At 44.2% G+C, this 26379-nt stretch overlaps 2 long non-coding RNA genes across 3 annotated transcripts in view; both read right to left on the bottom strand.

Moving 5' to 3' along the window:
* LOC139045052 (uncharacterized) overlaps positions 1-26379 on the bottom strand; it is a 70541-nt gene that overhangs the window by 14713 nt on the left and 29449 nt on the right. The gene's annotated exons all lie outside the window — the stretch shown is intronic.
* Positions 19305-26379, bottom strand: part of LOC139045053 (uncharacterized) — a 31017-nt gene continuing 23942 nt past the window's right edge. Inside the window, exon 3 of the long non-coding RNA XR_011502641.1 lies at positions 19305-20199. This is a non-coding gene — a long non-coding RNA (uncharacterized lncRNA). The remainder of the gene's footprint in view (positions 20200-26379) is intronic.

Here is a 26379-nt window from a genome sequence, read left to right as displayed (position 1 = left end):
TGGGCTGCCGAAGTGGAGCACTCGAACTTAACCATTCAGCCACGAAGCCGGCCCTCTTTCTAACTCTTGGTTAACTCTTCTTGTAAGTATGGACAATTAATTCCTAGTGGGACACCTGGCTCTTGCACCCTTAAGAGTGATAACAAAAAAGAGGTAGATACTATTATTACCCTCATATTACAGATAAAGAAGCTGGGGTATAGAACAATGAAATAACTTGTCCATGGTTACTAGTCACAGGTGACACTTTGAAAAGGGATGTTTCAATCCCCTTTGCTGGGTAGGGATTTTATTCCAGAATCTGGCCAAGGAGCGTACTGTGAAAATGCTACTCTTGCCAAACTAGCAGCCTTGATTTGTGAAGATTTGCATAAATATTTTTTTTTCCGATTTGCAGAAATATTCTTTGCTAACTGCTGTCTACCTTTTTGTCTATGCAGAATTGGTTTTTCTTTTTCCCTGATGGATAGAAGGCTTACATTTTTATGCAATAAAACCTGCTGATCTTTTCCTTTATGATTTTTTCTCCTTATTGCAGGCTTAAAAACATCGTCCTCCATTGAGAATGATGATAAATATTTGATTTGAATTTTTTCCAGTTTTTCAATGTTTGATTTTTTATATTATTTACTCTTATCTGTCTTTGGTTTTGTCTGTGGCTGTGGAAAAATGAAGATTCCCATTGTATTTAGTTTTGAATCTGCCAGACAGAGGATTTATTTCAAACAGGCTTAATTGAAGAAACTTCATACCAGTGACTGACCACCAAGAAATCTATTCCATATTGATAGTGGTACAATTGCTTAATACAAAGCTAGCAAGGTTCTAGACAGTGGACTGATTTTCCCAAGGCACGTGAGTTTATTTGACAGTCGTAGTGAGTGTACAGGATGCTGTTCAGGCACTGGCCACGTGCCGTTCCTGGCTCGTGCACCCATCTCTCAGGTGCTGTGAGTTTGGGCTGCTAAGCATTTACAGCTGCCCCTTCTCCAAAGAATTGCCCTCAGCCCAAAGGGAGCCACCCCACCCAGGAAATTGCACCCACCCCCAGTGGTAACCACCTGCCAATGACTGATTGACACAGGGGTGCAAAAGGCTCTCCTCCTTGCGTCAATGTGGGACCGACTCTGAGATGTGATTTGTTGCAGAGCTCCCCGTGGGATCATTCTGAAGCTCAACTCCAGCTGAGGCGCTCCCCTCGCTTAGCTCCTCCTGCCCGTCCTTCCCCTCACCCGCTGCCTGCTGAGTGGACTCCTTCATTAAACCGTGTGCACTGCAGTCCGTGTCTCAGGCTCTACTTCTAGGGAATGTGTAAGACAGTGAGAAAAGCCAATTTCCTATAACTAACAATCGAACAATCTAATTTATAGTCTAATATATAAAACATGTTTTACAAATTTTCTAGACATTACAGACTCAAGGTTAAGGGTTATATGTTTGAGAGTTTAAACAAACGTGTAATAAATTGTTAACTATACTGGAGAGTTTTTACCCTTAAATATTGAAACTGTTGTGATCAGGATTCTGGGAGATAATAAGAATTTTTGAACTTAAGATATTTGATCTACCAGGATGATATTTATTGGTCCTTGTTATTCTGAGGTTTCTGGGGGTGTAAATATTCCCTAATCTCCTCTCATCAGCTTATGAGAAGGGTAACATAACCCCAGGATTTTGAATTCTTCATGGACCTTTTCAGTGAGATTTTCTTCTCTCAAGCCTTATCAGTGAACACCATGGAGCACTTACCCTCCGTCTCTTTGAGTTGTAGTCAAAGCTGGAGCAAAACATTTCCACAGTGGCGTGAATTGATTTTGTTCTTTAGCTCGTACGCAGCATCAGCTATGGAATAATACTTCCCTTCCCCCCATAATTATTATTTTCCGAGGAGAAACCACTTGAGTACTAGCATTTCATTTTCTTTTCCATCCCAGGCGTGGCCTCCAAGGATTTTGGCTGTGCTCTACTGCACGTCTGAAGAAGCAGAGATGCAGGGACTTGCTTAAAGTGGGAGGGCCCAGCTTCGTGCTCAGAGTCCCAAGTACTAAAGGTACTGTTGTTCCTTCCTGGCCCCCAGCAGCACCTCAGTCTCTTGTGTTTTCACGCTTGTGCACTCAGCCACCTATGTTTGTGTCATTGATCTGTCAAGCAATGACCCTTCCCTCAGTGCCACCATATTCTGTCTCACTCCATTGGTTTATTAAAAATGAACACTATACGCGCTGTGTTTTGAAAATGAACTCTAACACTCCTGGGCCTTACTTTGGGTTCCTCTCTCTGTTCAAACAGAACAGCTGGAAGGTGATTCAATATTGATTTATTCGCTTTTTTGATTTAGATTATTTCTCTTTGCCTGAGATCCCAAGGGTACTGTTCAAAAACCTTCTTAAGCTGCACCGTGGAGGAACATAAGAGGCGGGGGTTTGGGCAGGGGAGAGCTGAGGAGCAAAAGGGTTAGTTGAGGAAGGGGGCAGGGGAGAAGCAAGGTTAGTGATGTTCTTCAGTTGGCTGTTGATCTGAGTGCTGTTGCATTTCTCCCAGTCTAAACCTCTCTTCTCTACTGCTCATCCTCCAATCCACAGGGCTGCACAAAGAGAAGAGTATGGAAAAAGCTTCAAATTAGGCTTTGGAGTTAGTTACACCTGGCTTTGTACTCAGCGCTTCCTATCTGTTGACCTTTGGAAAGTTCCTTGTATGCTCCCATATCTTGCGAGGTGCAGTATGTCATTTGGGATTTGTTTTAGGTGGATTCACGTTAGTTGGGCTTTTTCCAAAACCAGTTAGACTCAGATAAAGAAATTATCCTAAATTTTCAGATACCCCTGACCTTAATTACTTGGCCACTTGGTTTATGCTGCCAAGGCCCAGCATTTTTGAGGCAAAAAAGGGACATCTGGTCACCTTACCCCAACCCACAAGTCACTCACTCTTTCAAAGGCCCCTGCCCCAACACTGGACTCCCAGGGTTGTGGTTAGGGTCAAATGGCATGGTAGGAGATATAGGTACTATTATTACCAGCATCTCCATGTTATAGATATGTAAACTGAGACACAGAGAAGTTAGATAACTTGCCCAAGATCACACAGCTAGTAATTGACATAGTTATGGTTTGAACCCAGGCACAACTCACAACAGACCCAAATTTATAGTAAATAGTAAAAATGAAATAAAATTATGGGACAATATTATTTTTTCTTATATTTAAGTTTAGGTTATTTAGGTTTTTTGCATCTAGGCAATTTTCTTAGAATGAATAAAGATACATTTATTCATAATATTTCTCCAAGATAGCAGGATACATAATCTTCCATACTCAAATTTCTCAATATGATCAAAACAAGAATCATTTTATAAAAATCATTTGAGGGCTTCATCGGTTTTCCCAAGAGCCTCTCCAAAGCCTCTGGTATTCGAATAATTTTCTTTTGAAGTGCCGGTGCAATTGGTTTGATCGTATTTGCATTGCAGACTGGCACAATTAGCAAAATGAGACGTACGAGGACCTATGCTCACATTAAAAGGAGAAATGTTGTTTGAGTGGGGACTAATTTGATTTTAGCGAATATTTTCGTCTCATGATGACCTTTGCTTCACTGTGCAAACTGACAAAGCAGGGACTTGGATAATGAAGCCTGGGCTAATGAGGGCCTGCTGGCATTTTGCAGACATTAACTATCCTGCCTTCCTTAGAGAATGGCTACAGCTTAGCTGATCTGATGAAGATCAGCTAGAGGCTATCTGGTGAATTATTGAGGCAGACAAACTCTCACATAGCCCCAACGATCCCTGCCTCTTAGCGTCTATGCTCTTGTGTAATTCTCTCCTTGTGAGTGTTACTGAACCAGGCTCGTTTTGCCTGCCACACAGTATGCCAATCACTGAGACACTAAGTTTTGCAGCAGAGAAAGTGTTTATTCCTTAGGCAGCCTGGTGAGGAGACAGGACAATAAGTCTCAAATTCACCTCCCCCAAAATGGGGATTAGGGGTATTTATGGGATAAAGGAGCAGGGTGGTCTGAAGTGTGGGGATAGACAGTTGGAGGTAAGGATAAGTGAGGTAAGTGATGATCTGCGCAAGTGTAGTCAAGCTTCACGGCTCTTCATAGGACGCATGTTCACAAAACAATGGCGTTAGCATGATCTGAGGGTGGAGTTTTCGGTCCCCTGACATCAAAGGGTCACCTATAGGGCATTCGCAAAGGCTCAGTTGATGAGTCAGTGATCTTAAACAGCCTGAATTGGATGAGGAGTGGACTCTCAGTTCCTGAAAAACAATTTAAGCACCTGTTACCATGGTGATCCCAGCGTCAGAGATGTTATCTATAGGGTGCGCTTTAGTAATGCATTATCTAACTCTTTTTGCAAACAGACAACTGAGTATAGTTAAAGCAAGTTGGTGCCCGGTTTCAAGCATGGGTGGGCCAAGTGACTTGCCTGTAACCAACAGATAATGGGATATATGTGATGACATGTACACTGGTATGTTACATAAGGTTGTAACACCCATCTTACTAACAGACCCTCTTCCTTGCTGGCTTTGATGAAGCAAGTTGCCATGCTGTGAGCTGCCTTAAGGAGAGGCCCACATGGCAAGAACTGAGAGTAATCTTCAACTGAGAGCCAGCGAGTAAGTGGGGCCCTCAGTCCAACAACCTACAAGGAACTGAATTCTACCAAGAACCATGTGAGCTTATCAGTGGATCCTTCCCCAGTCAAACCTTGAGATAAGACTGCAGCCTTGACCAAGACTGTGATTGCAGCTTTCAGGTGAGACTCTAGAGTAGAGGACCTGACAAAGCCATGCCTGGACTCCTGACTACGGAAACTGTGAGATAATAAATGTATGTGGTTCTAAGCTACTAAGTTTGTAGTAATTTGTTATTGAGCAATAGATAATTAACACTACTATCATATTCAGAATCACTGGGTCATTGATTCCAATATTTCTTGACAGAATCCCATGTGCAGAACGCTGCACTATCTCTGGGGGTGCCTCAGTGAACAAGAGAGAAAATGGTGAACAAGAGATCTTCATAGAGCTTACAATCTAATGAACTGGATGACTGTGATATTGTGATTTGTATCAAGAAATATATGTTTGGCCTTCATCCCTGGTTTCTGGCACAAAGCTCCTAAAAACACTTGGAATTTACTGAGTGATAGGAGCATCTTTTGTTATTCATAAGGAGCCCCTTTTGAGCACACATGAGTTTGTGCTAATGAGGTGACAGGGTGGGACCCCTAGAAAGCCTGAGGATGGGGATGGCCACCAGAAAGACCAAGTGATTAAAAGGTTGGAACTTGCAGCTCCACCCACCGACCTCTGGGAAAGGGAAGGATGGGGGCCTGCAGATTAAGCTCTGTAAAAACTGTTGAACAACAAGATTTGATGAGCTTCTGGGTTGATGAACATATTTACATGCTGGCAGGATGGAGCACCCCAGTTCCATGAGGACAGATGCTCCCAAGCTTGGGACTCTTCCAGATCTCGCCCTATGTACCTCTTCATCTGACTGTTCATCCGTATCCTTTATAATAAACTGGTAAACATAAGCAAACATTTCTCTGAGTTCTGTGAGCTGCTCTAGCAAATTATTTGAAATGGAGGAGAGGGGTCATGGAAATCTCCAATTTATAGCTAGTCAGTCAGAAGCACAGGTGACAACCTAGACTTTCTATTGGCATCTGAAGTGCTGGCAGCCTTGTGGGCATGAGCCCTTAACCTTGGGTCTGAGGCTATCTGCATGTAGACAGTGTCAGAATTGAGTTAAATTTGTAAGATGCCCAGTCATTGTCTGCTGAGAATTGCTCATTGGTGTCAGAAAAAACACATCAGAATGACATTAAACAAATAATTTTTATGTGAATTCTGCACTTTAATTCTACTGTCAGCATTCAGGTCAGGAACCAGTATCATATGTCAACTTGGGCAAATGGCTTAGCTTCTCTGTGCCTCAGTTTCCTCATCTGTAAATGGGGATGATGATAGATCCTATGTCATAGGATTATTGTGAAAATTAAGTAAATTAATATATACAAAGCATTTTGGTTTATTATTTTAGTATGGAGGGATAGTTCCAGAGTCTTCCACCTAACCCTTCCTACCATAATGACATTCACATCACAGGTCAGGGAGCCAGTGTAAGCATTCTGCCAGTACTCCAGCTACAAATAAGCACTCAAGAACTGAGGAAATAACTTTAGGACGGGTTCAAGGATCACTAGGATCACTATGACTGGGCCTGCTGTGAGTGAGTCCGACTCTCACCTGTTTTCCGTAAACCTCCATACACCCCCCTGAGAACCACGGGTGACATTTGGAGCCTCCAGGGATTAACCTTGGCCAGGAGATAATAATAATCCCAAAAGACCTGTGTAAGTGCCTTTTCCCAGGGCTCAGTTGCCCCGGTAAATGGCTCCAAGTGCCTTTATTAAAGGAAAGGAGGAGGGCATCAGCATACACTGTGGTGCCATCACAGCGTTGTTCCTCAAGAACATCTGGTCTCCCCTTTATTCAAGGGGGTCTGGGTGTGGAAAGTGGCTCACGTGTGGAATTGGGTAAATGACTGTGATTGTCCATCATCGTGACTAAAGTCAGTCCTCTGATCCCCAGACTTAGATTTTGTTGTTGTTGTACAAATTAAGTAACACTTTAGTGCCCATGTATTTCAGCCCTAAAGACCCTACGGTCTATTGGACATCCTTGAATATCCCTTCTGATAATCACAGCTAAGCCTTCTGCTTATTTCAGGAATCACAACCTGCCTGTCTCTCCAGGAAACCTTTGTCTTCGGAAGTATCTCCCGCTCTCACCCCTGGCCTACAGAGGGCAAGTACTGTTCAAGAATGCTAATACTCCTCCCATCAGTGTTTTGGTTTTTTTGTGTGAAGTCGAGTGAGTAGATCAGGTATTATAAATCCACTCAAATGTTCCTGTTTCCTTAAGTCTTTGGATTCCCTTCTCTATATTACATCAAGGAATGTGTGGCATCTGAACTTCACAAGCACAGGCCACCACTGAGACTCAGTTTCAGACAAAAAGCAAGAAGTTTAAACCTCTTCCAGTTGTTTAGTCTAGCACATGGAATCCAGAATTTTTGGTAAGGGCACCTATATGACGAATTTGACCTGATCTAAAATTGTATTCTTCTCTTCCCAACACTCTCAAAATTCTTTCCCATAATCTTACGATGCTTTTGGTGTGTAAGCCCTTTCTTCCCAGGTTTGATTTTGATTTCAGGGCGTGCTAGAATCTGACTTTAGCTATGGGTCTAGAGTCAGTGAACAGAGGCAGGGGTGGGCCAGGAAGACACCCCCTTGCAAGATGATCATTCAGTGAACTCCTTAACAATGTCGTTGAACAAGACAGGGCCAGCCTCATCAGAATGGGAGGAAGGGCTATTTTCATTGGCCCAGGAAGCTCTGAGAGTTTTGGGGCTTTTAGATTCTTGGGGTTATCTGACACCTCCAAAATACCTCCATTCCTGTACTCAGGGGAAGAGCCACTTTTTCCAATAAATGTCCTGAAAGACTCGTGAGACTGAATTCAATCTACTTCGTAACTCATCAGTCTCCAGGCTCCGTCTCTGCCCCTGATTTTCAGCTTCATTAGCCCTGTGCCCGCGTGAGATAAAAAAGAGTACTCTATTTTAGAGAAGTCATAGAAACATCCTCATTCACTGATCATGCTTTGAAGTGAGAATTTAAGTCCCTAAGCCTGTGATTTTTTTCTTTAAATTTTATCATGCAATTAGACAGAACTACTCACCTCGTAGCCTCTACATTCCTCCCTCCTCTGTCCACCAGAGCCTTGCTTTCACTGGGCATTTCTTCCATGTGACTGTAGGTGATAATTTTGGTGTTTTGCCACTGGTGCCATGGACTCCTTCCAGCCCAACTCACGATATAATCAAAATGCAGTGTGATATTTACCTTCTACCAGCTCCTTAAACTTCATTCAGGGTTGGAAGAAGAGAAGATGATCTGCCTCTATACCTGGATGAAACTTCTGACAGCTTCTATGGCTTCTCTTTCCCTCCCTGCTTCCCCTCTACCTGCCTTCTGTCATTTTCTTTCTCTCTGAGGGCTGAAGGTAGGATAGAGATTAGAGAGAAAGCGGTAAGTGAGTTATGATGTGGTTGGACATTCTTCCTGGCTGCTTTACTCTGACTATGTGACATCCAGGCTTTTTTCTTTGGCCCTGCCAGAAATTCTAATTAATACCAAGTAATAAATTTCTACTGAAACTAACCAGAGTGGATTCTTTCCCCGAAAGACATGCCCAGGCATTGGGAATCTCATTGACGAGGTGACTTGGTTAGATTTGAAAGCAGTAAGGATGAGATTCAGGTAAAACACTGGCACCCAGCAGCAAAAATGTCACTAAAGCTATTGTGATAGAAGTTAGGATGATACTATTCCTGCCTCAGTTTAGATGAATGCATCAACAGATTATACCTTGCAATGCGAAAATTACAGTGAGACCAACCTCCCCCTCCCCAACCTCACCGTGCCACCTGGATTTATAACGGGAGTGAAGAACAACCTGTTCCACATCTCCTGGGGTTCTCAGGGAAGTCAGGGATGTAAACAGGGTCAGAGAGAGGCTATGGAGAAGAAGGCTGAGATTTTTTTTGAAGAGGATTTTGCTCTGGTTTAAGTCCTCTCCCCTTTGGACAAGGGGCACAGATACTATCTCTCAACTCCAGGCCTAGTGAGAGGGCCTCCAGCAGGCCACCAGGAAAGCTTTGAAATGTGTTCCTTGCAATTGGAAGACACAAAAGACTAGGGTCCAACCAATGACTAAGAAAGCTCAGTCAGGATGTGGACTGAAGTCCCACTGCACCAACAAAATACAGGATGTTAGGAAGGGCTGGCTAAGTGCTTTGGAGATGGAGGAGCCAGGAGGGCTGCTACATGGAATTACTGGGCACTCCCAGACTTTGTTGGGCCAAGGGATGAGGAGATTTCCCATGATTACACGCGGGTTACACTGGAGAAGGCCTCGGGTCCTATCCAATAGACCCTCTTAGAAGGACCTCAGCAGAAAGAAGCCAAACATGCACAGCTGGATATCCAGGGGCTGAGGAAAGAGCTGAAAGAGACCACTCAGAATAGCAAGACATCCACTTGAGTCAAGGGGACTGCAGGAGAGGGAGCCTGGAGAGAGAGGATCAGCTTGAGCCATCCTACAGGCCCCACAGGAGTCACCAGCGTTAATTGTCTGCAAGGCCCAGAGAACAAGAAGCCACCAGATCAAACGTCCATTACAAACTCTTACGAAAAAGTTTATGGTCCCAATCAATAAACTTTTGAACTATATAAAGCAAACGAATAAACAGAAAAACGCTCTTATGTATCTTTTGAATTTTGTACTATTGCATATAATACTTGTTCAAAATATAAATTAAGAAAAATTCCAACTCTTTTCTTATCCTCACTCCCCTTAGGCTATTGGGATCTTCCTAACGTCTTGCCTTGTCATTGTTCTTCAACATTGGTGATGCTTTTGATTGACCCTTTGATAGTCTTTGATCTCAGTCCTTCTAATGATATAAAGAGAAATGTGGTAATTTATTTAAAACATTTAGCACAGTCCTTGGCACATAGTAGGTAATGGACTCTGGCAATCCTCCCATTTCTCCTCTCCCTAATATTTATTGCCTAAGGTTATTCAAGTCTTGATTGTAAAGAACTCATTGAAACGTAGTAGGTGCATTTGAGGGGTTTTCCAGCTCACGTTCTGCAACTTAAACATGGGCATTGTGATACTGTGATTTATAATAAGAAATGTATATTTGGTCTTTGTCTTCCTTTCTGTCACTGGGCTCCTAAAAGTCTTGGAATTTCCTAAGTGACGAGAGCAATAAAGGTGTCTTGATATTCATAACAAACCCCTTTCCACCAAACACGGGTTTATGTTAATGAGGTGAATTTTGGAAAGCACCTAAGGAGGGGGGCTGGTTGCCAGGGGAACGGATTATGTGATTAGAGGGTTGAAACTTTCAGTCCTACGTACCCTCCCTGCCCCCCATGCCCCACACCCCTGCCCCCCTCACCACTGCCCCGTGACCTCGGGGAAGGGAAGAGGGGCAGGAGGTCGAATCATTTGCCAAAGGCCAATTATTTCATCAAGTATGCCTATGTAATGAAGCCTCCATAAAAACCTACAAGGATGGGGTTCAGAGAGATTCTGGGTTGGTGAACACGTGGAGGTGCTGGGAGAGTGTTGCCCCTGGAGAGGGCATGGAAGCGCCACACTCCTCCCCATATACCTTGCCCTATTGCATTTCTTCCATCTGCTTGTTCCTAAGTTATATCCTTGTATAATAGACCAGTAATCTAGTAAGTACAATGTTTCTGTGAGCCGCTGTAGCCAATTAATTAAACCCAAGGCGTGAGTCATGGGAACCTCCAATCTATAGCCAGTTGGTAAGAAGCACAGGTGACAACCTGGCCTTGCAATTGGTGTCTGAAGTTGGGGTGGGGAGAGTCTTTTGGACTGAGCCCTAATGGGATCTGATGCTATCTCCACGTGTCAGAACTGAGTTAAATTGTAGGGCCCAGTTAGTGTCTGCTGAAAATTGGAGACTTGCTTGGTAGTGCTGAAGAAACCATAGTAGAGACACTAATCCAAGCTAAACCATTAGACTTTTTTCTAGAGAAGGGGTTAGATGCTTGAGAGAGAAGATCACGTATAAACGGGATTAGAGGTGGTACCAAAACAGCCCAAAGATACACACCCTAGCTAAAGAAAGGAGGAGCAGAACCTGGGAAGCTGTATAGTCATCCTGGTGGTGAATATGGGCTCTCTAGTCAGGTTGCCTCAGATCCCTGCCCTGCCACTTACTGACTGTGGGGTCTTAGGCAAGGCACTCAAGCTCTGCAAGCTTCCATTTCTTCATCTATGAAATAGAGATAACAAAGGATTCTATCTCATTCAGTTTTGCTAATTGCTTTGGATGATTCCTATCATCTAGGTAATTTGATTTCTTGATTTAGTTTACCTGAAAGTTTATGTTTGAAAAACATTTCAATTCCCCAAGTCTTCATTCTCCAGTGAACTAATGATCCTGCATTGCATGTCTCCTGGGTGTTGTAGAATATCTGTAAACATAGTTAAGATGTTTTAAAAGAAGATTTTAGATCAGCTTTAATTTAAAACTCAGTATCTCGTCACTAAAAAGAATGGAAAAGAGCCTGAAGATCACCAAAGGTGTATAAGTGTGAAGTCTAGTTTAGCTCAGAGTTTTCTTAGAGAGAAAGTTTCTCTTTAAGGCTAGGTTGTCATCCATTCCCTGGGTGAATTGATTTGCTATGTTGTTCAGTAGGGTTAATCCCAAGCAGGAATAAGAAAGTGTGTCATTTCACAATTGGGTCAAGCACTTCATGTGAAATACAGAACTAAAAGTAAGCTTATGAAAATGTCTGTCTACAGTCGTACATTGCTTAACAATGGGGACAGGTTGTGAGAAAGGCGTCATTAGGTGATTTTGTCATTGTGCGAACATCACGGAGCGTGCTTACACAAACCTAGGTGGTATAGCCTACCATACACCTAGGCTACATGGTGCTAATCTTATGGGCCCACTGTCATGTATGTGGTCTGTCGGTGACTGAAATGTCATTATATGGCACATGATTCTACTTCTTTCCCAACTGAGCTCAAGGCAAGATCTCTGTGGCTAACTACCCACAGACCGTGATTTTATAAAGGTGACATTCAGACCTATAACCCTGGAATATAAGCTTTCTGTGGTCCCATTCTACTTTACTGAATTAATAGAAAAAATCTCACCATGCTAAATTATAAAGTATTTCTTTTAGTAGATGTCATTTCATAAATACCTTGTGAGTTGTAAAGAAGCCTTTGAAGGAAAATCCCACAGGTAATTTCATTTTAGTTTTCTTGGTTATTGTTTTTTAATTTTATTCTTTTCAAGGAAGATTGGCCCTAAGCTAACATCTGTGCCCATCTTCCTCTACTTTATATGTGGGATGCCTGCTACAGCAAGGCTTGATAAGTGGTGTGTAGGTCTGCGCCTGGGATCCGAACCAGCAAACCCTGAACCACCAAAGCGGAGCGTGCAAACTCAACCACTACACCACCAGACTGGCCCTATTTTCTTGGTTATTTTATTCCTTCACTTTTTAATTTTTTAAAGTAAATGTAATGCTATGAATCTGAATTTTCTGATTTCCTTGGCCTGTGGGTTGAAATGGGAACACATTTATGGTGATAACTCACATTTTGCCGAATTTATTTCACATCTTCAAGTTTCAGAGACTTGACTCCCCCCATTCAAGTCTTACTCAGTTATTTTGGGGAGGCCCCAGTGAGTATATTGCAAACGAGTCTGTCCACTACAGTTAGCAAGGGGTGTTCATGCTGTCTTCTTCCTGTGCTCTGACCACCTCCCCACAGCTGTTGCCCACTGAGCCATTTGAAGATGTGCATTTCCACAATCCACACAGCTTGTGTCCACAGGGATAAGGCTGAGGATTGTGCCACGAATGCCAGCTTCCAGTGATCCCCAGCCAGCCAACCCTTGTGATGCCAGAACAGTTCCATGCACCCTGGAATGCTAAATGTGCAAAGCTGGGCTGCATCCCTCACAGAAGAGAGCGAAGGCCCTGCCCTGTGTGGTACTTTGTCACTTGGGCACAAAAGCTGTGCTTCTTTTGGAGGGAAGCTGTGTAAGACAGAGGCTTCATCATCTGTTTGTGGCTTCTCTTGCTGCGCTGCTCAGACACGGATCGCTAAGACTGGCTGGGCAGTCCTCCCTGTCTATTCCCTCTTCCTGTGAAGGGACTGCTTGCTTCCTCTCATGCAAATCATCTCATGTAAATAGATGCCTCTTCTTTCAGTTCATCAGTGCATTTGTTGGAACTCTTTTGGTTTCAAATAACAGACATCAACTTGAGGCAGCAGAAGCGAATAAAGGGACTGAATTATAAAGCTCTTGGAGTGTCTGGTGAAATGAAATGGCAGGACTGCAGCTGGGCCTCCAGGAAAAAACAGGGCACTGAAAAGCTATCAGGATGGTCCCTGTCTTTTCCTGGTCCCCACACCACTAGGGGAAAAACATGCCTGTCCATAGGCTTTGCTGGGGAAATGCAGTGAACTGGCCATTTCTGAAGCATAAGGTGACGGTGAAGGTGGGGATTAGAGAAGGGGCTTGGTGTAGATTTCAGAGATGTGGGTGAGGGCCAGATCTAGGATGATTTTAACAAGTGGGAACTTGATCCTGAAGGCAATGAATGCCAGAGCCACTGAAGAGAGTGGAGTAGAGCCAACAAATGTCTATTATAGTTAGATCAGGCTGGTGGTATTCAGAGAATAGATTGGAGGGAGCAAGCCCAGAGTCAGGTAGAGTAGTTAGGACACTATTGCAATATGTAGTCTTGGAAGGAACTTCAGAAGTTATGCTGGGAGCAGCAATAGAGAGGGAGGGATGGACTGCAAAACAATTTAAATGATAGAATCCACAGCACTTGGCCATAGATTGGCTCTAAGGAGAGGGAGGAAAATCCTAAAATGATTGCTGGGTTGTTGGCCTTGAAGACTGGGTAAATGGTGGTGATATGGACTGAGATGGGGGCTATGGGAGAAGGGGGAGATTTTGTCTGGGGAAGATGTAATGGCATGCTTTCCGCAGCCTGGCTGGGACCAACCTGACTGTGCACACAGCAAATGAAGTCAACTTTGCATTGTTGAGTCGGGGCGGCCTAAAGGATGCTCAAGGGGTGACGTCTAGGAAGCCGTGAACATTGAATCCTGTCACTCTGGGAGAGGCAGCACTGGAGATTTACAGCAGACCTGGGACTCATCAGTATAAAATATGGTCGTTCAATCACGATACTGAATAATATGACCCAAGGACAGCGTATAGTAAGAACAGCAGTTGACACAGGATGGAAGCCTGGAGAACGCCCAGCATTTAACGGGAGAAGGAGGAGGGGATTGAGGAGGAAGAGGCCCAGGAAGGAGATAATTAGCAGTGTTAAACACAACAGAGAATGTCAATGAGATGATTAAAAGATGTCCGTTCATTCATTTATCCATAAAATATTTGTTCAGCACCCACTATGTTCAGTATGCTGTAGCAGCTAAGAGCTCAGGCTCTGGAGCCAGGATGCCTTAGAAACAAGATAGTATAATGTAATATAATAGTATAATAAATGCTATTATTATCATCTATCAGCTACTCTTCTGGACTCGAGGGATATAGCTGAGAACAAGACAGACTAAATCTCTGCTCTTATGGAATTTTCCATTCTATTTAGAGGTAAGGGAGTACAGGCCAACTAAAAACCAACAAGAAAATGACAGACAAGTGCTAAATAGAAAATAAAAGGATGATATGATGAGAGTGACGTGGGACAAAGAGAGGAATGAGAAAGAGAAGGCCTTTCTGAGGAGGTGACATTCATGCTGGACCTTGAATGTGAGGTAGGGATGAACCCTGAGAAGATATAAGGGCAGAGAGTTCCAGGTAAAATGTGAACAGACACAATGACCCTAAGACAGGAACAGGTTTGGTGTGTCCAAGAAAAAGAAAGAACCCACATTTATCTGACGTCACAGCCCATGATCTTTTCACTATACCTCATTGCCTTTCTGATGCAAGTCATATAAATAAAGCCACGGGGAAATAGGAAGCCCTAAAATTGGTGTGGCAGATACTAAGTTGGCTCACTCAACACGTTCTAACCTCTTTCTGTCCAGAAAGCTAAAAACTGCATTCTTAGACTCCTTGTAGCTAGATTGAAAAAAATTTTTTAAGGCTTTTTCTTTTTTCTCCCCAAAGCCCCAGTGCATAGTTGTATATCCTAGTTGTGGGTCCTTCTAGTTCTTCTACATGAGCTGCGGCCACAGCATGGCAACTGACAGATGAGTGGTGTGGTTCCGAGACTGGGAAGCAAACCCAGGCCACTGAAGTGGGAGAATGCTGAACGTTAACCACTAGGCCATCAGGCCTGGCTCTCGATTGAAACTTGTGACATAGTTTCTGCCAACTTGTGAGACACAGATGCAAGATGGCGGCTGAGCCCAGAGAGAGGGAGTCGATTCTCTGCTCAGCTGGGCAGTAGAAGCCCTCGGTTCTTCTGGGGCACACATTAACAGCTCCATCTTGTGGGAGAGCATCTTTTTCTGGCTGCATTGTTTCTGACCGAGTAGCATTCAAGCCTGGTTCTCTGGTCTTCCCAAAGTTTTGTAAGCTCTTTAGTTCCTTTCAAGTGTTTATTTCTGCTTAAGCCAGCTAGAGTGAATTCTGTTGTCTGCAACAAAGAACCTCAATTTATATAATTCCCTACTAATCCTGAAATCTCATCAGCCACTCAGCCTCTTCCCCCATCCCCCTGCTCTATACCATTCTTCTTTGGTAGATCTGCCTGTGTCTAAGAACAGGTGTATCAACCCCACTCCAGAACTGCCTCTCTTCAGCTGAGTCATCCAAGATGATTTGTCAAGACTTAAGATGAAAACAATCATCACAAGATGATATAAAAACAGGTAGAGAATAATAATGACTAGGAAAATAATAATAACAATAACACAGTAGTTATTCGTTTAACGAGTGCTTACTAGATGCTAGGGAATAAAGTAAGAGAATTACATGCATTGCCTAATTTTATCCTCAAAGTCCTATGAAGCATGTATCATTATCATGCACTTTTAAAGATGAGAGAACTGAGACCCAGAGAGGTCAAGTGACTTTCCCAAAGGCACACAGCTAGTAAATGGTGGAGGCAGGATTTCAACCTCTCGTCTAACTCTAGAGCCATACACTTAAAACCATGGGCTTGCTGTGTGCTGGACACTGAAACAAATGTTATCTTATTTAATCTGCTCAATGGTTATGTGAGGTGGATACTATTTTTCCAACATAATAGATAAGGAATTGAGTCTCAGAAAGACCAGGTAATCTGCTCAAGGTTCCAGGGCTCTTAGTGATAGAGCCACAAGCTGAACCAACATCTTCTGCCCCAAGGTCTAGGGTTCTTTCTGCTAAACCACACCTTTTCTTCCAGTTGAACTCACTAGTCTTAGGATTGAATTCAGCTGCATATTAGAGAGCCAGAAATAATAGTAGCTTAAGCAAACATGGGTGATAAAAAAGGATCAGAAGTAGGCAGTCTAGGCTAGTATGGAGGCTCTATAAAGGCAGGAACCCAAGTTCCTTCAGGCTTTCCATCCCACCAACCTTAAGGTGTAGCCTCTATTCTCGTGGTCTAAGACAGCTGCTGGAGCGCCAACTCTCATAATCATGTTCCAAGCAGTAGGGTAGAGGAAGGAACATAGAAAAAGAAAGACCAAATGACGCAATCTAGCTATCTTTTTTTTTTTTTTGAGGACGATTAGCCCTGAGCTAACATCTACTGCCAATCCTCCTCTTTTTGCTGAGGAAGACTGGCCCTGACTAACATCCGTGCCCATCTTCCTGTACTTTATATGTGGGATGCCTGCCACAGCACGGTGTGCCAAGCGGTGCCGTGTCCGCACCTGGGATCCGAACCGGTGAACCCCGGGCCGTCGAAGCAGAACATGCGCACTTAACCGCTGAGCCACCGGGCCTCCCCGATCTAGCTATCTTTAAAGGTTCCCCAGAAGCTGCTACATTTTACTTCTGCTTACATCTTGCTGGCCAGAACTAAATCACATGGTCATAGCTAATTCCAAAGGAGGCTGGGAAAATAGATCTTTCTTGAGGGCAGCCACGTCCCAGCTAAAAATGATGCATCCTTTACTAAGGCAGAAGGAAAGCGGATATTGGAAGAGGCAGATAGTAAGCGCTGCCCATCCCCTTTTGGTGTGAATCTTTAAAGGCTACTGTAGCTGTTAGGGTCCTAGCAGAAACAGATGGCACACTCAGAAGAATTTAAATGAAAATAAATTAATGGAGAGATTATTTTCAAAGGTTTGGGAAAGATTAAGGGAACTGTGCATGGACGGTGAGATATCCAGAAGCTAGAAACAGAAGGAAGTTGCTACCACCCCTAGACCCAAAGGGAGAGCGACCAGAGAGTAAAGACCCCAGCCCCCTATCCTCCCCTCCTCCTCTCTTCTGCAGGCAGCTCCCTGGGTCTACCCTGAGGGCGTGGGGGCCTGGGCGATGCAGCCCTAGCGACCAGACTTCTGGGGGCCTAGAGCAGGTAGGGGAGGGCAGAGGATGCTGTGCATCAAATGGGGACTATTCTGCATGGTCACCTCTGCAGGTGCCACCAAGCCTTATGTCTTTCCATGTACCGGGGCAAGGTGGCTGGCCCTTATGATGAGAAGAACAGCAGCAGTTCGAGTTCAAGGAGAGATGGAAGCTTCCAGTAAGGGTACAGGAGGGGGGCGTCCCCAGCTGTGGCTTGGAGATGTTGGAGGAAGGCTCTGTCAACTCAAGACTCAGTGCAGAAACGACACCACCACCTGCCTTCTCTTTGGCCAAAGAGGGCAAGGAAAGTTACCTGCTTTTTCTCTTTACTCTGTTTTACAGCTGCTGAGCGAGCTGCAAACAGTGTGCAAGAGTGAGTGGTTGGGTGGCTGCTTGGAACACAAATGCCCATGTGCATGCTTCTAAACCTCCCCATGTAGACAAGGGAACGCGAATGTCCATGTGCATACTTCCAGACCTCCTCATGCAGAGAGGGGAACGCAAACGCCTGTGTGCGTGCTTCTAAACCTCCCCACGCAGACAGGGGAACCAAACGCCTGTGTGCGTGCTTCTAAACCTCCCCACGCAGACAGGGGAACGCAAACGCCTGTGTGCGTGCTTCTAAACCTCCCCACGCAGACAGGGGAACCAGAATGCCTATGTGCTCGCTTCTAAACGTCCCCATGCAGGCTGAGAAGAGCAGGAAAACTGGGAAGCAAGAGAGATTCGTCTTCTCACAGTTTTCTCTCCTCTTTCTGATTCTGGATGTAAATTGCGTATTGTCTTATATTGCCTGCCATTGTTTCAAATGTATGTTTTTCTCCCTTAGACTTTTGCAGGATTGGTGTCCCACTTTACCTATGTCCTCCAACACCTAGCACCGAGGTAGTGTAGTACACAGTACCACAGTCCAGAAGACTTGGGGTCAAGAGCCTGCTTGCAAAGAGCACACACGGTCTGATTCCATTTGTAGGAAATATCCTGAATAGGCCGCTCTATAGAGACACAAGGGAGACTAGAGGCTGCCAGGGGCTGGGAGGGTAGGGGACGGGGAATGACCGCTAAAGGGGATGGGGTGCTTAGAGGAGTGACGAAAAGCTTCTAAAATTGATCATGGTGCTGGTTGCACAACTCAATGTACTAAAAACCACTGAATTTTACACTTTAAAAGGTGAGCTGTATGGGATGCGAATTATATCTCAACAAATCTGTAACAGAAAAAAAGATTCTCCTTGGCATTTATTTGCAGCTTCAGCATCTATAAAATGGCCATAGTAACATCAACTGCACAGAGCTGCTTCAAGGATTAAATGACATACTGTGTAGGAGGCAGTTAGCACTGTGCCTTGGTCATAGTGAGTGCTAAAAAAAGTTCACTCTCTTGGTATAATATGCTCTTTAAATGTTTGCCAGCGGATTCCTACATTTTTAAGTCAAAGGGGAATTAGTATAAAGATGAATGTGAAAGCAGAAAGGTTGCTTAGAAATCAGTCTAGGTCTAGCCTCTCATTTTGCAAATGAGAAATTAGTGATAAACCCAGAAAACTACCACTGATAAGAAAAGTTCGAAGGAGGTTATGAAAGAGTGAGTGAATTCGAGATCTTAGAAAGATAACCAGGGCCGGCCTGGTGGCGCAGCGGTTAAGTCTGCAGGTTCCGCTTCGGTGGCCTGGGGTTCCCAGTTTGGATCCCGGGTGTGGACATGGCACCACTTGGTAAGCCATGCTGTGGCAGGAGTCCCACCTATAAAGTAGAGGAATATGGACACGGATGTTAGCTCAGGGCCAGTCTTCCTCAGAAAAAGAAAAGGATTGGCGGCAGATGTTAGCTAGGGGCTAATTTCCTCCCCCCCCCAAAAAAACTAAGAAAGGTAACCATTTGCCACATTACTTAATTATATGCACCCTGCTGAGGCAGCAACACCCAACCTGGTTTGGCCCTTTGCAGGAAGAGCAGGTGGAAAGAGCAATTCCATAGCTCATTTTCATGGTAGAGAACTGGGTATGTGCTTACTAGAGTCTAAAACAGAACTTCATCCAGTTTATAATCTTAAAAATTCTATTAAAATTCCCTAAGTAGATTTTTTAAAGCAATCTAAGTTATTTTCCTTAATCTTAGAAATAATAAAAATATTAAATAACTGCTCCAAACTATTTACATGAGGGTTTTTTTTGAACTACATCTTTCTCTTTGTCCCTACAAACACACCCACAGGTAATTCTAAGATGCACAATTTTTTACAGCTTATCTCTGATCAACACACAACTTATAGCCAATGGCTTATTCTAGTTTAATTGACAGCATCATTTTCTTTCTTAGCTTTACGTAAAATACTGGTGCCTCAAAATGGATGACAAATTAAAGCATGGTACATGTACATACATATACTTAAAAGATGAACTAGAAATTTGTGCTGGTTGAATGTTCAGGAACACTAAAGTGGTGATAACTGATCCAAGTGTTAGAAAAACCAGAGTTCAAGCACTTCTCCTGGGGCACCGTCTGCTTTATGCGAATAGAATGTGCATCCTCGAACCTGGGAGGAGTTAATAGGCACTCCGGCCTGATTGATAGTTTTGCTAATATAATTCTGGAAAAATGATTAATCAACACAGCTATGCTTGGATATACCTGGATCCTTTTAGGACAAGAAACCATGAACATTTATTAGTTGCTGCATATTCTAGTATTCCACCCTTGGAATGCTCAATGTTTGTGCTGGGCTTCTGTAGGCAATGCTTCAGCTGTTAGGCGATGCTGCAGAAGCCAGCGGGTTGGCTGAGGCCTCCCACCTGAATCCGCAAAGCCTTTCTCTAATAGCTGTGCTTAGTTTAGGGGTGAAGGGATTTCTGCAGCTGAGAGGCTGAGTACTTGGCGTGCTTTGAAGGTCCCTAATGGATGTGCCGAAGGGTCTGACTGGCAAACTCCTCACAAAACAGCAATTGTCTAGATGCTGCTGAAGATAATTAATTCGGGCTTTGGAAAGCTTCCTTCTTGGTGCATTCAATTTAAAGGTCTCCTTCTCTCAGCGTGTGCCTGCAAACACAATTCCTGCAATGACAAGAGAGGATAATAAAAGCTGAAAGTATTGCCAGTACTGGCCTTTCGAACTCGCTTGGAGTTTCCATGGAAGTGGGCACCGGGGTGGATGGATTTGCTTTCTTCTCTGCTTGAGCAATGAGCATTTGCTGGTTGGTTTGGAGTGTTTAGAACAGTGTCCCCAGACACGTCTCCATCCAGAGCACGTGGGGAGCCAGAGACACTCGGGGAGACTGGCACATGGCTTTGCCCATGAGCCTCTTCTGCCAAACCAACCAAGCAGAAATACAAAACACGAAAGCTAGCCAGCCAGAAAAGATCTGTTCAGGATCATCCTGGAGTTTTGATTCCTAAGGTGGAAAAGAGTACAGAATGGAGTGTCCCCTGAAAGCTTGATTTCGGGGTGGGCAGCTGAAGCTGTCGGCAGAGGTGTTCTGTCCAGCTGGCATGAGCATGTCCAGAAGGCTCTTTCCATTCACTCATTCACTAAGTATGTATTGACACCTACTGTGCGTACACATTCTCCCAGGCGCTGCGGATACAGAAATAGCCAATAAAACAGACAAAATCTCTATACACGTGAGTCCTCCCTTCTAGAGGATGGAGACAAGAAGCAAACAGGTGAACAGATACATCCAGTAGTGATAAGTGATAAATACTGTGAAAAAAATAAGGCAGGTTTGGGGCCGGCACAGTGGCGTAGCGGTTAAGTTTGCACACTCCGCTTTGGTGGCCCAGGGTTTGCTGGTTCAGATCCCATGCATGGACATGGCATGGCTCACCAAACCATGCTTTGGCAGGTGTCCCACATATAAAAAATAGAGGAAGATGGGCTCAGATGTTAGCTCAGGGCCAATCTTCCTAAAAAAAAAAAAAGGCAGGTTAAGGGAGACGGGGTGCCCAGGTGAGGGCAGCTTATTGCTGTTTTATGCAGAGGGGCCCGTGTAGTCCTCTCTGATAGGGCGAGGTTGAGTAGTGTAGAGAGCTGAAGGACATTAGGGAGTAAGTGGTGGAGTGTGTCGGGTGGAGAGGAGAGCAAGTGCAGGCGCCCTCCTGTGGAAGCCTGCTCAGCATTGCAAGGACTGGAATGGAGGCCTAATGGCTGGAGCAGATGGAGCTGAGGAGAGTGGTGAGAGGCGAGGGCTACAGATCATAGTGGGCTTTTCAGGCTTTGGAAGGCCTCGACTTTCCTCTGAGATGAGAGGGTTTGGAAGAGTTTGAGCAGAGGGGTGATGTGATCTGAGTCCTGTTTTCACAAGAGAACTTGGGCTGCTGTGTGAAGAGCGCACCATGGCAGGAGCCAGGGTGGGAACAGGGAGACCAGCTGAGAGTCTGCTGCAATGGTCCAGGAGAAGAGGAGATGGCATGGTCCAGAAGAAGAGCAGATGGCATGGGCCAGGAGAAGAGGAGATGGCATGGACCGGCATGGTCCAGGAGAAGAGGAGATGGCATGGGCTGGGATGGTCCAGGAGAAGAGGAGATGGCATGGGCCAGGATGGTCCAGGAGAAGAGGAGATGGCATGGGCCAGGATGGTCCAGGAGAAGAGGAGATGGCATGGACTGTCATGGTCCAGGAGAAGAGGAGATGGCATGGACCGGGAGAAGAGGAGATGGCATGGACCGGGATGGGCCAGGAGAAGAGGAGATGGCATGGACCGGGAGAAGAGGAGATGGTGTGGACCAGGATGATCAGGGTGCAGATGGCAGGGGTGCTTTCATTCTAGGTGTATTTTGAATGTAGAACTGACAGGATTGGATGAGGGATGAGCTGATGGATCTGGTACCAGAGGCACGAGAAAGAGAGGAGTGAAGGGCAACCCTGAGTCTTTAGGTCTGCACAACTAGAAGAATGGAGTCATCATACATTGAACCAGGGGCACCGGAGGCAAAGCCAATTTTTCAAGTAAGATCCTGTTTTGGACTTGCTAAGTCTGAGACGTGCATTAGATATCCAAGTGGAGATGGTGAGCAGGCAGCTGTGAGTCAGTCACAAGAAAGTAGGATCCCAATCTGGTTTGCAAATGTTTGGGTGAGGTTTGTAACTAAACAAAGGGTCCTATCCTCTCTACCAAATACACCAGTCCAAACCTCTCCTGACACCCTCCCTCCCCACTCCACAGAAGCAATGACTGTAGGGGGAGTTGTCTCCTCCCTGAAGAGCTACCACCTTACCACCTGTGTACTTTCCATCTGTTATCATCCATTATGATATTGGGTAGTCAAGAGAATAGTGGCTTTAAACTGTAATTGGTACTTAAATAATCTTGGCTTTGCTGTGTGCTAGCTGTGTGACTTTGGGCAAGTCTCTTATCCTCTCTGAGCCTCAGTTTCCTGTTGTCCACATATCTCACAGGCTTGTTTTGACAATTGAATGGGGTTAATGTGTAAAGAGGCTACCCCTGCGTCTGGCAAATAAGAGGTAATTATAATAGTAAATAACATGTGTCAGGCTCTATTTTATACATCTTTTATATATTTGCTTAATTCTCACAACAACCCCATGAGGCAGATACTGTTATTATTTCCATTTTACAGATAAGGTTAAATAACTTGGCCAGCTTGCAACTCAAGCAGCCCAGCTGTAGGAATTATTCATTTAACCACTATGCTATACTGCTTCTTGAGAATATTCTAGAAATTTTCTTCTCTCTCATTTCCAAGTGTTTTTATTATATGGTTTCAGTTTTCAATTCACAGTTTTGTTTTTTCCTTGTTATTAAATTTTATTCATTATCTGACCCTAAGCCAACTGTTATCCCCTTTATACTAAAATAGGCAGTTTAATGCAATGGCAAGGAAAGAAAAATTCAAATTTTCTGAAACACAAGAGATAAGGCCTATTGCCAGCCTTCTCTGTGGGAAGCCGGGTCAGGGTGACTGGGCCCACGGAGGAAGCTGGAGACATGACTTTCTGCTTGAATAGACAGGAATTGACCAAAAAGAAAAATTATTTTTTTTGGAAAGCCATGAAAATCTGAACAAAGAGGGAGAGATTTGCATTTCAGAATGTTAGGAGAAATGGAAGTCTGTTTGTCCCCTGCGTGTCTGCATATGTATACATATACGTGAAAGTGTGTGCATGCTTGTGTTTGAAGGTGCGTGGTGCATGTGAATGAATGTGTGCACAGCGTGCGAGGGTGTGTGCATTTGGAATACGTAATACTTGTTCGCTACCAAAGGAGTTGGCCTGGTGAGGGTTTGGCAGCAAATGATGGGCTGGGATTAATTTTCTGGTTCATGCGTCTTCGAATCATTGGGCTGGTGACATTGAGAAGGGCAAATAGTCTCCAAGGAGAAAATAAAGTCATGTTCCCCATGAAATAGGTCTGTCATATTTAGCAGATGAAAATACAGGACTCCCCATTAAATTCGAATTTCAGATAAGCAACGAGTAATTCTTTAGTATAAATATGTTCCATGCAATATTTGGGACATCTTTTGCCAAAAAATTATTTATCTAAAATTCAAATCTAACTGGGCGTGCTGTATTTTATCTGACAACCTTCCCATGAAAGAGAATGAGTTTAAATATTTGCTGATTTTTAGAAATCTTTAAAATCCACAAACCACTTTTGGACTAGCAAAGATCTTTGGTTCTGGCTAAAGAGTCAACTCATTCTTTTCTTTCTAAGGAAGTCCCTTAACGACTTGGCACCCCCATCTGTGAAATGGGGAACTAGTCTGATGAGCACTCTATTCTCTCCCCAGGGGAAAACCCCACAGAATTTCACATCCTTATCTTCACGTATCATGGCCTGGGGCTCCTCACAGATCTTCATTCTCCACTTCAATAAAAATCCAATTAAGAATTTTGAAAAAGGATTCTTATGACATGCCTTAATAGCCAGCCAGTATCCTGCGGTGTTCAATTTCTTCTCTCTTTTCCCTCTCCCTACTTGCATAGTGACAGAATTCTTCCTTGTAGGCGAGTAGCAAACTCTGGGAAGTCTCTGTAAGGAAAGCACACTGATGGGAAGGCAGAGAGGAAATCTCCGTTGACTCCTGGGAAGCTCAAAGCAGGAACAGGTGAGGCCCAGGATGCAGAGGGCCTGTGATGGTGTGATGGGAGGGGAGCCCTTGGTGCCCAGGCTGGGCTTTGGACCACACGGGACTTCTTCCAACCGGAACAAAGTAGCATGTGGGGGTAAGGCTACCTCGTCTCTCAGCTAACAGTCCCTGGGTTCACACTGTGTCTGTCACTCTTGTGTCTGAACTAGAACCTCTTGGACCTCCGCTTTTCGCATCTGTAAAATGGCTAAATACGAGTGCCTACATCACAGAGTTATTATAAGGACTAAATGACAACATTAATAAAACCGTGTCTGGCTCCCAGGAAGCACTTAATAATTGTTGTCATTAATACTATTATTATTATCTGGGACTATTTTTCCAAATAAGTTCAGTTATAATTTTTATTAATAATCTTTTCTGATGGTAGATGTAATGCACATTCACAGAACAATATGTAAAAATATAGAAAAACCACAGGAAAAGAAAGTAAATCAGAAATACCCCACAAAGCTATCTCTGGTCTTTTTTTTCCCCTCTGTGTATGTACCAGTAGTTCTCAGTGCTGACAGTGCATCCGAACCACCTGGGAAGCTTTTAAAATACAGACACCTGGGCCCCAAACCAGATCTAATAAATCAGAACCTCTAGGGGTAGGGGTATGGAGTTGTATTTTTAAGAAAACATTCCAGAACATTCTATTGCAAAATCAGGCTTAAGAATCCTGGCAGTCACTTATACATGTGCCCTCTCTCTCTCTCATATATAGTTTTCAAACATTGGACAATATTGTACATTCGGTTTTGTAACCTGCTGCTGTCAAGTTGCTTTCTCTCTCATCATCATTCATCCACAATATCTTATTTTTTTCTTAAGGCTTCACCTGTGGTTTCTAGTAAGGCCCAATCCACTGCTTTTCATTCAGCGGTCCTCTCACAAAATGAATCCATTTAAAAATGTCATCCGTCCCGTCTTCTCTTGCCCTCCAGTCTACCACAGTTGGTGAAGAGAGACCCATTCACCGTTATCCTTTCTCCCCTTCTCTTGGATTTCAGCGCCCTAACTGGTGGCCTTGAGTGGCTCCAGCCTTTCAGTTGTCACTCTGTGGCTTTGTGGCTAAGGCCCGAGATCACGCTGGCAGGCATGTCAGCGCAGGTTTGCACATTTTCTTCCCTAAAATATTAATTTGACCCGTAACGCTCTTTTTCATTTAGCGCTCAGCCGACCATGGTGGTGGTGATTTCAGTTCGAAACAACCTCCAAGGACTCTGGGAGTAGGTTTCCTTGGCTGTTGAACTGACATTTTAGGAAAATAAAATGGCATTAAAACACCATAAAAACCCCTGGTAGACGGCTGTCTCCAATTACTGATTAATGGGAATGGACATGGGGTGAGCCAGGGCCTGAAACCAATTAAGAAGTAAGCGCCCAACCATTTATGCCCCTCGTGCTGCCAGTGTCTGAAATGACCACAATAAATGCCGTAGTCGCAGGACCGCGAACATCGCCCTGACTTTCTGTCCTCCTGGGCTGACACTCTAACTGCCGAATGGAAGCGCAAGTGATGGTCATTTGAAAATTCAGGCACCACAGAGAGAATTTTCCATGCTGGGAGCTAACATCGCCAAGCACCTGCAAACAGCCAAACAGCGTTAGATACTGTACGAAATGATTTCACAGCAGCTCTTCTCATTTTAGAGATAAGAAAACTGAGGTTTTTAGCTAGGAAAACCTGGAAGAGAGATCAAGGAAGCATATGCCTGGGCCGTGGGAGGTTTGATGATAACAAATCCTGCCTTCCCTTTGATGAGAAAAGGATCAGCAAAGTGCACGTGGAGAATGAAAGCAACTCTGAGCCTGGGTTCCGGCAGAATCTGGTTGACAAAGGACACGAAGGGACTTGTGAACCTCTTGTATAAGTCCAGATTCTTGGGTGCAAGTGGCAGAAATCAAACTCAAGCTAGCTTAAACTGAAACAGAAGACGCACAAGTGATGGTCGTTTGAAAATTCTTCAAAACCTCGTAGACCAGGGGTTTCTCGAGAAGAGCCTTGATGAAGTGTGCATTTGGGCATCATTTGTATGAGTAGCAGGAAGCATGGGGTATGGCAGGTTACCAACTGGTCTTTGAGTGAGGAAACCAGAGCGGGTCTGGACCCCAGAGCAGGACCATTTGCTTTGGTCT

The sequence above is a fragment of the Equus asinus genome, chromosome 4, assembly GCF_041296235.1.
Source record: "Equus asinus isolate D_3611 breed Donkey chromosome 4, EquAss-T2T_v2, whole genome shotgun sequence".
NCBI classification, from domain to species: domain Eukaryota; kingdom Metazoa; phylum Chordata; class Mammalia; order Perissodactyla; family Equidae; genus Equus; species Equus asinus.
The sequence above is the reverse complement of the archived record's forward strand: the minus strand, read 5'-3'. Positions and strand labels throughout refer to the sequence as shown.